This window comes from Budorcas taxicolor, chromosome 2, assembly GCF_023091745.1.
Source record: "Budorcas taxicolor isolate Tak-1 chromosome 2, Takin1.1, whole genome shotgun sequence".
NCBI lineage: Eukaryota > Metazoa > Chordata > Mammalia > Artiodactyla > Bovidae > Budorcas > Budorcas taxicolor.
The window spans coordinates 5,862,743-5,876,613 of NC_068911.1; the positions used below are offsets into that span (position 1 = coordinate 5,862,743).

At 53.5% G+C, this 13,871-nt stretch overlaps 1 pseudogene; it reads left to right on the forward strand.

Moving 5' to 3' along the window:
* The window catches only part of LOC128043637 (myosin-16-like), a 40,005-nt pseudogene that overhangs the window by 19,283 nt on the left and 6,851 nt on the right, over positions 1 to 13,871 (forward strand).

The following is a 13,871-nucleotide window of genomic DNA, read 5'->3' on the forward strand; positions in this document are numbered from 1 at the left end:
CCCATCGCACACAGGGCCACAGACCCTCCAGGGCGCACAACACTCCCTGTGAGTTATGCCACGTCAGCCCGTTCACCCTCTCCCTGGTAGATCTCATTTACCTGGTGTAGGGGGTCCCCCTCAGCTAGTCCCCAGACAAACCTTTTCGAAACCAGGGAACACACATCCTTGACACAGAGCCTGCCCCTCTGCCGGCCACTGACATGAAGCAAGCTTCTCTCTCTTCCTTAGCTGGAAGCAAGAAGCAGAAGTGAGGGTCCTCCTTCATGACTGTCTCCAGCTACTACAGGGTAGGTAGGTAGGTGCTGCCCTAGAGGCCACCTGGTGGCCAGTACCCCCAACTCTCCCTTTCACTGGAGACGTGGTCTGGCTGCCAATTCGCAGCTCAGGATAGGATGAGTCTATGTCTATGCCTTCAGTCGCCTCTTTCACTCAAGGGTTCCGTTTCCTTCTGCGGAGGCCACAAAACCACAGATCACGGGTCGGGAAAATCCCTTAGAGATGGTCCAGTCCGACTGCACTGTTTCGGACTGAAAATCCAGGAGACGATGGGACTCGGCCAACATAACAGGTGGAAATATTAGTGCCTAAGGTCTTGTGCCAGTGGGTCTTCAGGGCTGGTCACAAGCCCACAAAGTTTGGGCATTACTGGAAATATGTTCCAAAGTGCAGAAAAGCAGCCGATGGGGAGATGTTGCCCATAGGATGGGTTCAGTGCTTCACAAGGATCTGGCTTTCCTAAGGCAGAATGGGCCACCCCACTGTATCCCAAGTGGAAGAGGAGGGTTCAGTAGGGAGGTTTAAAATGGGGAAGGATTTGTCCACACAGGCATTACGATTCCTTCTAGAAGTGAGATTCTACAATGAGCCGGCACTGAATTCAGAGGATCCCTCTTCTTGTAAAACCTGTCACTCTGGGCAAGTCCGTGGACCTCTGAGAGCGCTGCTGTCTAACAGAACTTTCTGCGACGGTGGAATGTTCTCTTCTGTCCAATATGGCTGCCGCCGCCCAATATGCTGTCCAGTACGATAGCCACCAACCACACGTGGCTCGTGAGTACCTGAGAAGTGGCTGGTGTGACCGAAGAACTGAATTGTGATCGTAGTTAAATGAATTAAACTCTAAACAATACCCCTTCTGAGCACAAGTGTCCTGTCACACCAACATGGAGCTAACGTTTCCTTTCTCTCCACCCCCAGGAGCAGTGGAACAAGCTGATGACCACCCTGCACGGCACCTCCCCCCATTCTGTCTGCTGTATCGTCCCCCATGAGTTCAAGAAATCAGGTACCTCACAGGAACATGCCTCCTAGCTGGAAGCTTTCAGGATGTGTGAAGTTGGGGTTTGTTCCACACTAAGTCCACTCGTAATCACTGGGGTTGACTGGGGCAGAACTGGCGAGAACCTCCAGCAATGGATCATCCAAAGATCACGTTCTAGCTGCTACTTTGTATAGCAGAGTGCGGCTGGTCTAGCCAGAGTCACACTCAGGAGAGCCTTTGGTCCTTGTGGGGGACCTGGGACCCCCCTGGGCAGTGACAGGAGGAGATGAGGACATGGATATGCAGGTCAGTGTCCTTGAGGGACAAGGAATGGCCTCAGATACCCCAGGGCAGTAACTCCTTGTCTTGTTCCTCCCTCTTGGCAGGCACGAAGGACGCCCACCTGATCATGCACCAGCTGGCTTGTAACGGAATCTTGGAAGGCCTCCAGATTTGTAGGAAGGGCTTCCCAGACAGGCTGCAGTACACAGAGTTCACACAGAGGTGAGCAGTGTCTTCCTGACACCTTGAGCACAGTTCTCTGTGTCCGCAGTCGGCTCCTGATAAACACAGTCCCATTGGAGCAGGCACTGTGGGCACGTGGTGGACAGTGTCTTATTCTCACTACTTCTGTACACAATGACACAACTTTCAGTGGCCAGCACCTGCGTTTCTTTGCCTGGGGGCTCTCTCTGGCTGCAAAAGTTGCTTTGCTCTTGGCAGGCTGACATGATCAGCAATTAACGACCCCCACCCCGGCCCAGGAGCAGCTCTCAACCAATAGGACTAAGGACAGTTGGCATATAAATGCTTCAGCTCCCCAACCCTGGTGATGGGCTAACTCTGAGGCATCTTCTATACTGGCTGTCAGACAGCTGTGTGTTGGTAAATGTTTAACAACAGGGCTCCAAGTTAAAATTTAAAATAAAAAAAAGTGAAGCCCTGATTTTTAGTATCTACTGATTTCTATGGTACAAATACTCCCACCATGTGGTAATTTCAAGCTACTAATGTGACATTACTGTATGCGGGGTTGGCAAGAGATGCACAGAGGCTCTTGTGAGCTAGGGGAAGCTGGCCCCGCACACCAGGGTCCCCCAGCAGCATGAAGCCCCAGACGCCTGTGGTGATAACTCACTTGATAGCATGGTTCTTTGCTGGCTTCCCTGCCCCACTCCCCAGCTCTGCCACCTCTCAGATAAACTACTTGTGCTTGAAACTTGGTCTCAAGTTCTGTTTCTGGGGGAGCCCAAACTGAGACCTCCACCTTAGGGGTTCTTTTACTTCCTAACTGCTAGAACAGGTCACAGGTGATGGAGCGGGAAGGGTCACTAGAGGTCATCCTGTCCAAGCCCTCTGAAGCCCCTAACTGAGGAACGACTAAAGGGGGCTGCTGGCAGCTCAGGGAAAGGAGTGGTTCTGCCACTTCTGGAAGAGAAGATCAGGAAGGAAAGGTTTTGGTGTCTTCCAGCAAGCCCCATCCCTCTGCCTGCCGTGGGCCTCTGCAACCAAGCCTAACACCTGACTCAAAGGCCATCTCACAGATGGACGGTGACCGCGCGGCCAGACTTTCTGGGCTGCCAGTTTGGGGAGGATAGGGACTGTCATCGTCTCTCCCAACAGGTACCAAGTGCTGAACCCCAGTGTGATTCCTCAGGGGTTTGTGAACAACAGGAAGGCCTCGGAGCTCCTCCTGGGGTCCATCAACCTGGATGTCAATGAATACAAGATCGGACACACCGAGTAGGGTCTTCCCCCTCAGCCTTGTCCCAGGAAGGTCGGTGTAGACATGTGAATTCCAGCTCAGCTGTGGACCAGTTGGGTCAAACTGCTGAGAGCTTCTGTTTCCTCTTCCGAAAAACTGGGGCTGCTAAAGCCAATCTCACAGGATTGAGAGTAGCGCGTGTGAGAACTCAGCTCAGACAGAGCGGTGTTCAGTGAACAGGAGAACTTTTCTTAGGACTGCATGGGCCCCAGATTTCTAAGAATAAAAGGAGCCAACCTGAATCAAGGTCCTGGATTGGACCAGGGCACCATGGTACGTGTACAGGCGAGGTCCGGGGGTGAAACGCCCAAGCCCAGCCCACCCACACCGCGAGCTCTGGTCCTGAGCTGGCAGGTGAGTTGGGGTTGACTCAGACTGAGCGAATGCCCGACCCTGACTCATGGGGCCTGTGTCTGCTCCACTTCCTGGCCCTGCAGAATCCTGTCGGGATTGGAAGGGCAAGGCTGAGGGTGGGAGGTGTTCATCGACAGCTGCCCAACCAGCCTGCACCCTGATGTGACAGCCAGGACGATGTGGGAAGGGCACTGGCTTTGCATCAGGCTCAGTGAGGGCCGCCAAGCAGCCCTGAGTGGGTCGCCTGCCCATCCAGGTCTCATGGGGGGTGCAGGCAGATGCAGCTCCTCCGCTGGCCTGGTGTGGCTGGAAGTCCAGGGAAGTTCCAGGTTGCATGTGTGTCCAACACATGCAGAGCACCTCCTGTGTGCCAGGCGTAGTTGCAGGCTTAGGGATATGCAGGTGGACAGAACAGAGAGCCCCTAATTTCCTGCAGCTTGCTCTGTAGCCAGCGGCGTTAGCGGGATTGTAACACCGCTCTCAAATCTGCCAGCCCCGTTAGCTTTGGCCTCCTGCACCATTGAGCTAAACTGACTTATGGGAACTTGGTCACAGAACTGAATACCTGAGCCAGAAAGAACCTTGGAGTCTAGCTCCTTCCCCTACCCCACCTTTGATGGGTGGGAAACTTAGGAAAGCCTGGAGAAGGTGTGGAGGTCACATGCCCATTTTCACAGAACTAGGGGGGCCAGAGCAGGCCTCAGGCCCCCCAGCTGCAGGTCCTGTGATCAGGCAGGCCGGGGCTGACATCACCTGTGTCTGACACAGCTGTCTCTGGGCAGGCAGACTGCACCTTGCTTAGTCCAAGGGTTGCATTGGGCACCTCGGGTCCAGGTAAAGGCCTGGGGCTGCTGGGGACAGCTCTGCTCCCTGGGGGCCAGGCCGGCTCTGGCCGCAGGGGCAGAACAAGGGACAGAGTGACTCTGCCTGTATCGGTGTCCCCGCCTGTGACTTTGGCTCATGTGGGCTCTGCCCCGCCAGCCACATGCTCACCTCACTGCTTCTCAGAAACCTAACCTCAACAAGTAACTTGGAAATATCAAGCCCAATGTCTCTACCCCATGATGGCTACTCTCTGGGGTTTTGGTGGAAAGAGGGCAGGGGGAAGAAGCATCCTTTTCCACCTTTTTCCTCTCAGTATCCAAGCAACCACATAGAGGATTCATCTGAGGGGGCTCCAACCCCGTATCCGAGCGACCATGACTGTCCCAAGCCTGCTTTGTGAGGTAGTAAAGAAGAATGGATGCTTTCGAATGGTGGGGCTGGAGAAGACTCTTGAGAGTCCCTTGTACAGCAAGGAGATCAAACCAGTCCATCCTAAAGGAAATTAGTCCTGAATATTCATTGGAAGGATTGATGCTAAAGCTCCAATACTTTGGCCACCTGATGCTAAGAGCCAACTCTTTGGAAAAGACCCTGATGCTGGGAAATACTGAAGGCAGGAGGAGAAGGGGATGACAGAGGATGGGATGGTTGGATGGCATCACCGACTCGATGGACATGCGTCTGAGCAAGCTCCGGGAGTTGGTGATGGGCAGGGAGGCCTGGCGTGCTGCAGTCCATGGGGTCACAAACAGTCGGACCCGACTGAGCGAGTGAACAGCAAAGAAGGAAGGCGGCTTGGCGTCCTACTGCCGAGCAGTCGCCTATAGCAGCGAGGATCCTAACAGTCTGTCACACTGTACTCAGAGCTTCACAGTCTGCAGAAGCGCTTCCCTCCTGTTATTCCATTTGTATAGTAACCCTCTAGGGGAGAGATCAACACCCCCACTTCCCAGGTGAGGCACTGAGGCCCCGAGATGTGAGGAGACGTGTCCGAGGTGACCCAGTTAGTAAGGGCCAGGCCAGGCTGGAGCCCGTAGGAAGGTGCACGAGGAGCAAAAGGAAACAGACACGGGGGCTGGGCAGGTTTCCAGGCCGACGCCAGCTGTTTCCCAAGGGCCTCAGACGTCGGCACCAGGGTCTCCAAATGCTGAAGGACCCTTCTGAAATATCGTGCTTTGCTCTTGAACTGCCACCCCACCCCCACCCCCCAAGCCTCTGCCATTGGTGAGCTGGGCTATTCTCAGATCACTGTGTCTCTCCCCTAGGTGTTCTTCCGAGCGGGCATCCTGGCCAGGCTCAAGGACATGTGGGACGAATGCCCCACCAAGATCATGACCACATTGCAGCGTCGGCTCTGCAGTTTCCTCATGAGGGTCGAATTCAAGAAGATGCTGGAACGAAGGTAGCACCAAGGGGGTGGGCCCACTGAAGCCTCAGCAGTCACATGGAGCAGCTGGGACCCCCTTCCACACACGGTGGTCAGCCCCACCAGTGACACTGGGCAGTGCGGAGAGAGGCTGACAGTGTCTCTGCTGGCCCGAAGAACCCTCAGCAGAAACTTGTCTTCCCACAGTTCTGGAGTTCAGGGGCCTGAAATGAAGGTCTTGGCAGGCAGGCTCCTCCAAGGCCTGCAGAGGAGCCTCTCCTGCCTCTTGCAGTCCTGGGGGCCCAGGCCCACCTTGGCCCGTGGCTGCTGCACTCCAGTCTCTGCCTCCGCCCTCACAGGGCCTATCCTCACATGTCTCCCTTCTTTCTATAAGGACATCAGTCCTCTGAGTCTAGCCGCCCCCCGCTCCAGGATGGGGGCGCCAGTGGTGAAGAACCCACCGGCCAAAGCAAGAGATGTAAGAGACGCAGGTCCGATCCCTGGGTCAGGAAGATCCTGGTGGAGGAAATGGCAACCCACTCCAGTATTCTTGCCTGGAGAATCCCATGGACTGAGGAGCCTGGAGGGCTAGAGTCCACGGGGTCACACAGAGTCGGACGCGACTGAAACGATGCGCACACACACATGCACTCCAGTCTGACCTCATCTTAACCTCAGTCATTGCATCCGCAAAGACTCTATTTCCGAATACGGTCACAGTCGCAGGTTCTGGGAGGCAGGACTCCAGCGTATCTTTTAGGAAGGGACACAGTTCAACCCCTGACAGGGACCACCTAATACAAACCCTTCTCTTTACAATTGACAAGTCACTCTCACAGCCTTCTCCTTACTTGATCCAGATGATGACACTGAGAGAGGGCTGTGGCAGCACCAGCAACCCCATTTTACAGATGTGGAAACTGAGATCAGAGGGTGGTTAAGGTACTGGGCCAGAGAGAGTCACAATCAGAACCCAAAAGTCTTCGTTCCAAATCCCTGCCCTCAGAATCATGTTTTTCAGCCATCTCCCTAAAATGGTAATCTGAAAAAAGCTCTCGCAGCCCTGTGGTGGACTCTGGCCCTTTGTGGTCACAGTATAAGTAATAAACACAGTAGTGAAGAAATAGTAACGGTAGTGAAGTCCGGAAAGCCACCAGCAGGCCCCCTGTGACCCGGCCAAAGGCAGGGACACAAGTCAGGGGCTAAGTGGTGGGACTCAGTGTCCAGAAGCCCCCCACTAGATGACAGTTGAAAGAAGCTGTTAGGGGCCAGGAGGGCTGATTCCAGAGACTGCAGATGATGGGCTCTGAAGACTAAATAGATTTCTGGTGAGGGAGTGGAAGGAGGGGCACTGCAGGAGGAAATGAGCTCAGCCCTAAGCTGTCTGACAGGAGCTGGTTCCACTGGGGAGGTCGGTGCCCCATCACCTTCCCCACCCCGCCCCCCCGCATGCCTGCATTTTAACCCCTGCAACCCTAGATTCTTTTTTGCAGAATGCGCCTGAAGGTCATCTAGAGGAACACGCGCAAGTTCCTGTAGCTGCGTTCCTGGGGCTGGTGGAAGCTCTACATCAAGGTGAAGGCCTCGGGCCTCGGTTCCGGGCACAGGGGCCTCTTGGGGGTGGGAGGCCTCTTAGGGAGCTGCAGGGACGGATTGGAAATGAGGGCGCCTTGGAGGAAGAGCGCAGCCTCCTTTCAGACAGGGGTGGATTCCCCCCTGAGAAAAATGATGGTGTGTCCTCCCAACTTTCAACTTATCCCTCAAAATCAAACCCTATGAGGATGCAGGGAGTGCCCCCCAAATGTGGGCCTGGTGCTCAGTGCTTCACCCCCTGGCATGCTGAAGCCCCTTCAACCCCTTCAGTGACGCCCTCGGCTTTAGGAAACAGTGGAATCCCGTCTCTCCTTTCCCAGGCTGCTCTGAGGCAGTGAGGGTGAGTGAGTCAGCTGGGTGGTGGGGCTGCAGGTGCCCAAGCAACCAGGCCACTCTCAACCAACGCAAGAGTCCACGAGCCACCTACTACATGCGGGGCAGGTCATGGTGGGGCCTGGCATCCCGCCTAGGGCTCCCCGTTATGAGGAAGCACGCCACTGGACACTGGGGACAGGGCTGCTGCCTTCAGGAGGCCAGAGGACAGGGTTGTCTTGAGGGGCGGGGTGTTCTTGGCAGCTACGTGGAAGGGTGGACAGGCCACAAGTCATCTCTGGGGGTCCTGAGCCCCCCACAGCTCATGCAGAAGCTTCTTTCTCTTCCCCATAGGAAAGGACTTTCTAACAATCGGTGCCGACCACAAGTAGAAAGGTGGGGGGAGTGGGGGGTGGGGCGCAAATAGTAAATTCTGCATGGCTAGAGGCGGCCATGCACATGCCAGCCTGCTGGAGGGCTTGAGATTGCAGAGGGAGCTAAATAAGAATTTCTCAAATTTGGATATCATGGTACTCTCCCTGCCTGTTCTATGTGTGACCTTCTTTCCTTAAATCAACTCCTTTTTACCTTGAAATTTTTATTTGAAATTTTTACTTATTTATTTTATTTTATTCACATCCTTACCTGTCTCATCCCAAGCAGGTTGTCCATAAAAACTGAAGATTTAGGAACTTCCCTGGTGGTCCAGTGGTTAAAACTCCGTGCTCCGGATGCAGGGGGCACAGGTTCAATCTCTGGTCGAGGAACTAAGATCTTCGCATGCCTTGCATGCATGGCCTAAAACAAAACAAAACAAAAAAAAAACCCTGTAGATTTAACAAGAAAGGAGGGTCGCCTTCCAAGAAGCCATGTCCATCCAGGCCATGGGGAATTCCCAGCTTCACCTTTCCTTCATTGCCATGTCACCCTGGACCCAGCTACCAAAATTCTCCATCAAATTCCTGTTTGCCCACAGCAGCTGGCTGGGCACACACACATACAAGTACATGCTAGGTCTGGGGGATTATCCAGACACGGGGGGTGGTCACAAGATGGTGGGAGGAGCGCCCCTGGCTCCCCTGAGGACCTTGGGAACTTGCCCTCTTTTCTCTGACTTCTTTTCCTGGCCCATCAAGCGCAAACACAGTAGGGAGAGCAAATGACCTAGTTTCCAGGGGAAGCCAGACTCCCAACACGATGAGAGGGTTCACTGCTGTGACCCTGCTGGTTTACAGAGGTCCTTCTCTGATTTGACCTTCACAAGCACCTCTTGAGACACCCAGTTCTCACGTGTATCTTCAGGGTAGAAAAGTCCACTTGACTGAACTTTGGAGACTTGATCACGGTCCCAAGGCTATCAGTAGAAGACCCTTGACTGGGGGGGGCCCAGTGCCATCTCGACACTCCCTGCTGTCACGGCCGTGTCTCCTTGAGCAGCATGGTGTCAGCGCTTGCATCATCCATCCTTCCCTAAGCTGTCTCTAACATTGCTTCTCCACAGCCTCTCCACAGTCCGGAGATGTTGCTCCAGCTGGGACCCTCATTCGATGTTTGGGAGGCTGAGACCGAGTGAGACCACAGGGACAAGAGGATCTTTCACTTACAGAAGCACCGTCATGATGACCCTTTCCCTTATTTTGCAAAGAACTGAGTTTCAGTAAATTTATACCACAAACTAAAAGTCATCTAGCTGGTCTGGTCTTCTACCTACATGGGCACGGACCTCATCTCAGGAAGACCCCAGGGGGCACCCCCACTTACTGCCTATGTGCCTCCTGACGACTCTACCCCCTCTGCATGTCAGTTCTCTCAACGCCTGCCTGGCTTGCTTCTCAGCATTGTTAAAAGGAGGAACTGTGGACGTCGGAACCGGATTGTTAACACGAAAGTGCTAAACCAGTGCTGGGAGTTATCTGGGTGGAGAGGCCCCTCCCCGAGGGTGGATGGAAGCGCAGTCACACCGGGGTCAGAGGACCAGATGGTAGAGCCTGGACTTCTCCTAGACCACTCTCCTAACACCTCGAGGTGCATCTGATCACCTGGGATCTTGTTAAGATGTAGATTCAGATGAACAGGCGACAGGTGCGGCCTGAGATGTCCCATCCTAACCGGCTTGCTGGTGATGCTGCTGCGGCTGGTCTGGGGACCGTACTCCTGGACGACGTTTGCTCCTGCACATTGGCAAGGAGCTTGGAGATGGCCTGGCTCCCCGGCCAACCCCCAGGACACGTTTGTTTGGGGCCCAGCAGCCCCAGGCCTGTTTGCAGTCGTTGTCCCCTGCAGGTGCTGGGACCCTGCCTTTGACCAACGCTCTTTCCTCCACCAGGAGCAAGAGAACCTGCTGGTCGTGGAGGAGCGCCTGGCCCCAGTGATGAAGGCCAAGACAGGGCTGGAGAGCCTGATCTCCAACACACGAGAGCGGCTGGAGGAGGAGGAGGGTCTCTCAGCCTCACTGAGCACCAACAAGCGCAAGCTGGAGGGGGAGCTGGGTGACCTCAGGCAGGACCTGGAGGGCCTGGGAGACAATGCTGGCCAAGACAGAGAAGGAGAAGCAGGTGGGGAGGCCCCAGGCCTGACTCTAGTCCTCCCAGGGCCAGGGAACCCCTAGTCGGCTCACCCTGCAGGAGCCACACCCAGAACCGCCCAGCAGTGCTGCCCTGGACCGAGCTACGAGCCAGATGCAGCTATTTAAACTTAATTCAGCACAATTTGAGGTGGCTCCTCGGTCGACCTGACTGCATTTCAAGGGCTCAGTAGCCACGCACGGCACTTGCTACGATGTCAGACGGAGCAGCTGACTCGGGGCCGAGGGCTGCTCCCCTCATGGGGACACCTGGGCCTGGCTGGGTCTCCTCGTGCCTGGGTTCCTGGGTGTCTGCCTGGCCCCCTTCCCACTCAGCCTCAGCATCCTTGGGGCCCCTCACGGAACACGCCTCTGCACCATCAACCATATCCACACCCCTCTTCCCAGGAGAAGCAACCCTGTTGTAAGGTGGAGTCACCTTTAGCTGCTCAGTTTCTGCCCAAACAAGCAGTTGCTGCCCCTGCATGCGGCTCCCCAGCTCCTGGTACTGGCTGGCTGACCTTCAGTCCCAGGCCCCCTTCCGATCTCACATGGGTAGCACCCCCCAGCCAGGGAAGGTGGACCGGGGTGTCTCCAGCGCTGAGGTGCACACGAACCACCAGGACCTCGATAAGATGCAGACTCTGGGCTGGCAGGTCTGGTGGGGCCAAGGGGCTGTGTTCCCAACAGTCCCGGGCGATGCCACGGCTGCTGTCCGAGGACCACGTGTTGAGTAGCCAAGGCTTGACAGTGTCCTCACTGCCCCCTCACCCCGAGATCCTGACTTGGTTGGGCATTGGCATCTCCCAGGCCCCCAGGTGACCCTGGGGTACAGCCATGCTGAGGACCCTCTCTTGGAGCATGCATCCCCTCCCCACTGCCGCCAAAGATATTCCCAGCCTTAAAGTCCCCCACCCCACCTCCAGGCCCTTGATCACAAAGTCTGTTCGCTGACTGGGGACCTCTCCCTTCAAGAAGACTCCATCGCCAAGCTCTGGAAGGAGAAGAGGGAGCTGCATCAGGTAGGTATTGCCTGCCTCTCCCCTTGAAGTGGGAGTTCAGAGACAGGAGACCCCTGTCAAACCCCAGCTTTGCCACCCCTCAGCTGGGGCCCCTGGGAAGTCACCAAGTCTCCCTAAATCAAGGTGCCTTCGTCCATCAAGTGGGCATGGTCACTGGTGGCCTCCCTTCCAGGTTTGCTGTAGTGGGGTGATCGTGTCATTTATCACCCAAACTAGGACAGGTTCAGAGTGAAAGGGGGCAGGTGTGGCTCAGAATGGTCCAGGCACCAGGGAGGGATGCTCCTAGGATCGTAAGGGCGAAGTGCACCCATGGAAGTGTCCTGGAGTTCTAAAGCACCAGCAAACCTTGATTCACCGCAGCAACAACAGATGTGAGCTCTTGAGATCACAGGGCTCTCTGAGTGCAGAGCCAGCTCTGACCACCCATCAGTGCCAACAGTGGCACGGAACACCTCCTAGCCCAGATCAGGGCCCAAGAGCAAGCTGAAGCCCAGAACCAGATTCAGTGGACCCGCATCCCTGTGTTTGCTGACATCATGGATCTACGTATGTCCCCAGAGCGCCTCTCTCTCTGCTGCCCCCGGCAACACCTCCCCTTAGACTGTGACTCTCCATCATATCAAACCCAGAGCCCCCTTTTATAACAAACATGCTCAGTTCTCATTATTCAAGGTGATGAAGTCACTGAATTAGCAAAGCCTGAACCTCTGCTCTCGGAGAAATACAGGGTTCAGTTCAGTTCAGTCGCTCAGTCGTGTCCGACTCTTTGCGACCCCATAACCTGCAGCACGCCAGGCCTCCCTATCCATCACCAACTCCCAGAGTTCACTCAGACTCACGTCCATCAAGTCGGTGATGCCATCCAGCCATCTCATCCTCTGTCATCCCCTTCTCCTCCTGCCCCAATCCCTCCAAGCATCAGTCTTTTCCAATGAGTCAGCTCTTCGCATGAGGTGGCCAAAGTACTGGAGTTTCAGCTTTAGCATCAGTCCTTCCAAAGAACATCCAGGACTGATCTCCTTTAGGATGGACTGGTTGGATCTCCTTGCAGTCCAAGGGACTCTCAAGAGTCTTCTCCAACACCACAGTTCAAAAGCATCAATTCTTTGGCGCTCAGCTTTCTTCACAGTCCAACTCTCACATCCATACGTGACCACTGGAAAAAACATAGCCTTGACTAGATGGACCTTTCTTGGCAAAGTAATGTCTCTGCTTTTGAATATGCCATCTAGGTTGGTCATAACTTTCCTTCCAAGGAGTAAGCGTTTTTTAATTTCATGGCTGTAGTCACCATCTGCAGTGATTTTGGAGCCCCCCCCAAAAAAGTCTGACACTGTTTCCACCCCATCTATTTGCCATGAAGTGATGGGACCAGATGCCATGATCTTAGTTTTCTGAATGTTGCATTTTAAGCCAGCTTTTTCACTCTCCTCTTTCTCTTTCATCACGAGGCTCTTCAGTTCTTCTTCACTTTCTGCCATAAGGGTGGTGTCATCTGCATATCTGAGGTTACTGATATTTCTCCCGGCAATCTTGACTCCAGCTCGTGCTTCCTCCAGCCCAGCGTTTAGGTTCTTGCAAACCTTTGGTCACAGCGTTTTTCTCAACCCATCGATAAATCATACATGGTTTTGATTTATACATTATCTTGTTTTATGTGTGTTTATGTTGAAAAACACACGATATTTAATACATATTGTTGATTCCTTGACATTGAACCCACGGTCAACAGTCACTGTATCTCAGGCCTGAACAAAGCCCATCCAACACACAGATTTTCTCTGCAAAGCACTTCAGAGCCTTCTTGCGTCAGCAACACCAGGCAGCACGGTGGCACTGTGCTTGGTGGCATCATAAGCAATGAAATCACCAATAAAAAAAGCACCAATGTAAAAAAACCTGGCACTAAACAGACCAGGAGAAGGACACTTGTTTGCAGTAGGAGCTGAACCGAGATGCAAGAGCATCATTTATCCAAACTCAGCTGGGAAAAAATGTACTCCTCAGGCAACTTGACATTTTCGCTGTTCTGCGTGTCCATGAATGACCACAAAAGCACCATGAGTATTGATTTGGGGATTACAAATGAACTTTAGTGAGCAGGTAAATTGGCAAATTGATAACTCACAGAAAATGAGGATCAACTGTATTTTGGAAGGCCCTCTTACCATCCCGAATTGAAGACAACAATAATGTAACTAACACATAACTTCAGGAAAATCAATTGGGTGCCCTTCCATATAAATGGAGAAATGAGTGACATTAGTTCATAATAAATAATGAGGCTGTCAAACTGCAAAAGCTCAGGCGGATCTGAGAGTTCTGCCTGCCCGAGCGCATCTATGACGGCTACAGATGGGCACTGGAGGGGGTGTTGGTGACTCAGGTAGCCAAGTGTGGGTGCTGCCAGTGATGAGATTTTACGAAACAGAGGATAATTCTCAGGGAAGTTTCAATAACAAGTAAATCCTCTCTCAGTTTTCACAGTACATCATTCTTTTAAAATATAGTGTATGCTAAATGAAAAATAAAATTTTTTTGAGTTAAATGTGCAGAGGTGCTGAATTCTAGGTTCAGAAAAGCATAAATAGTTGTTTTTTTTGTTTTTGTTTTATTTATTTATTTTTTTTAATAGTTGTTTACTTACATGAATGCCTGGCTGGACTGCAGAATTATTCTTCACGACCTATTGTCCAGAGCAAAACCAGACATCCAGTGTCTCTGGAAACACCCACATAGTGAGGACCCCAAATGTTGTGACAGCCAGAAGCACCCCCCCCGCAGGTTTCCTATGTGTCCCTTGAAGA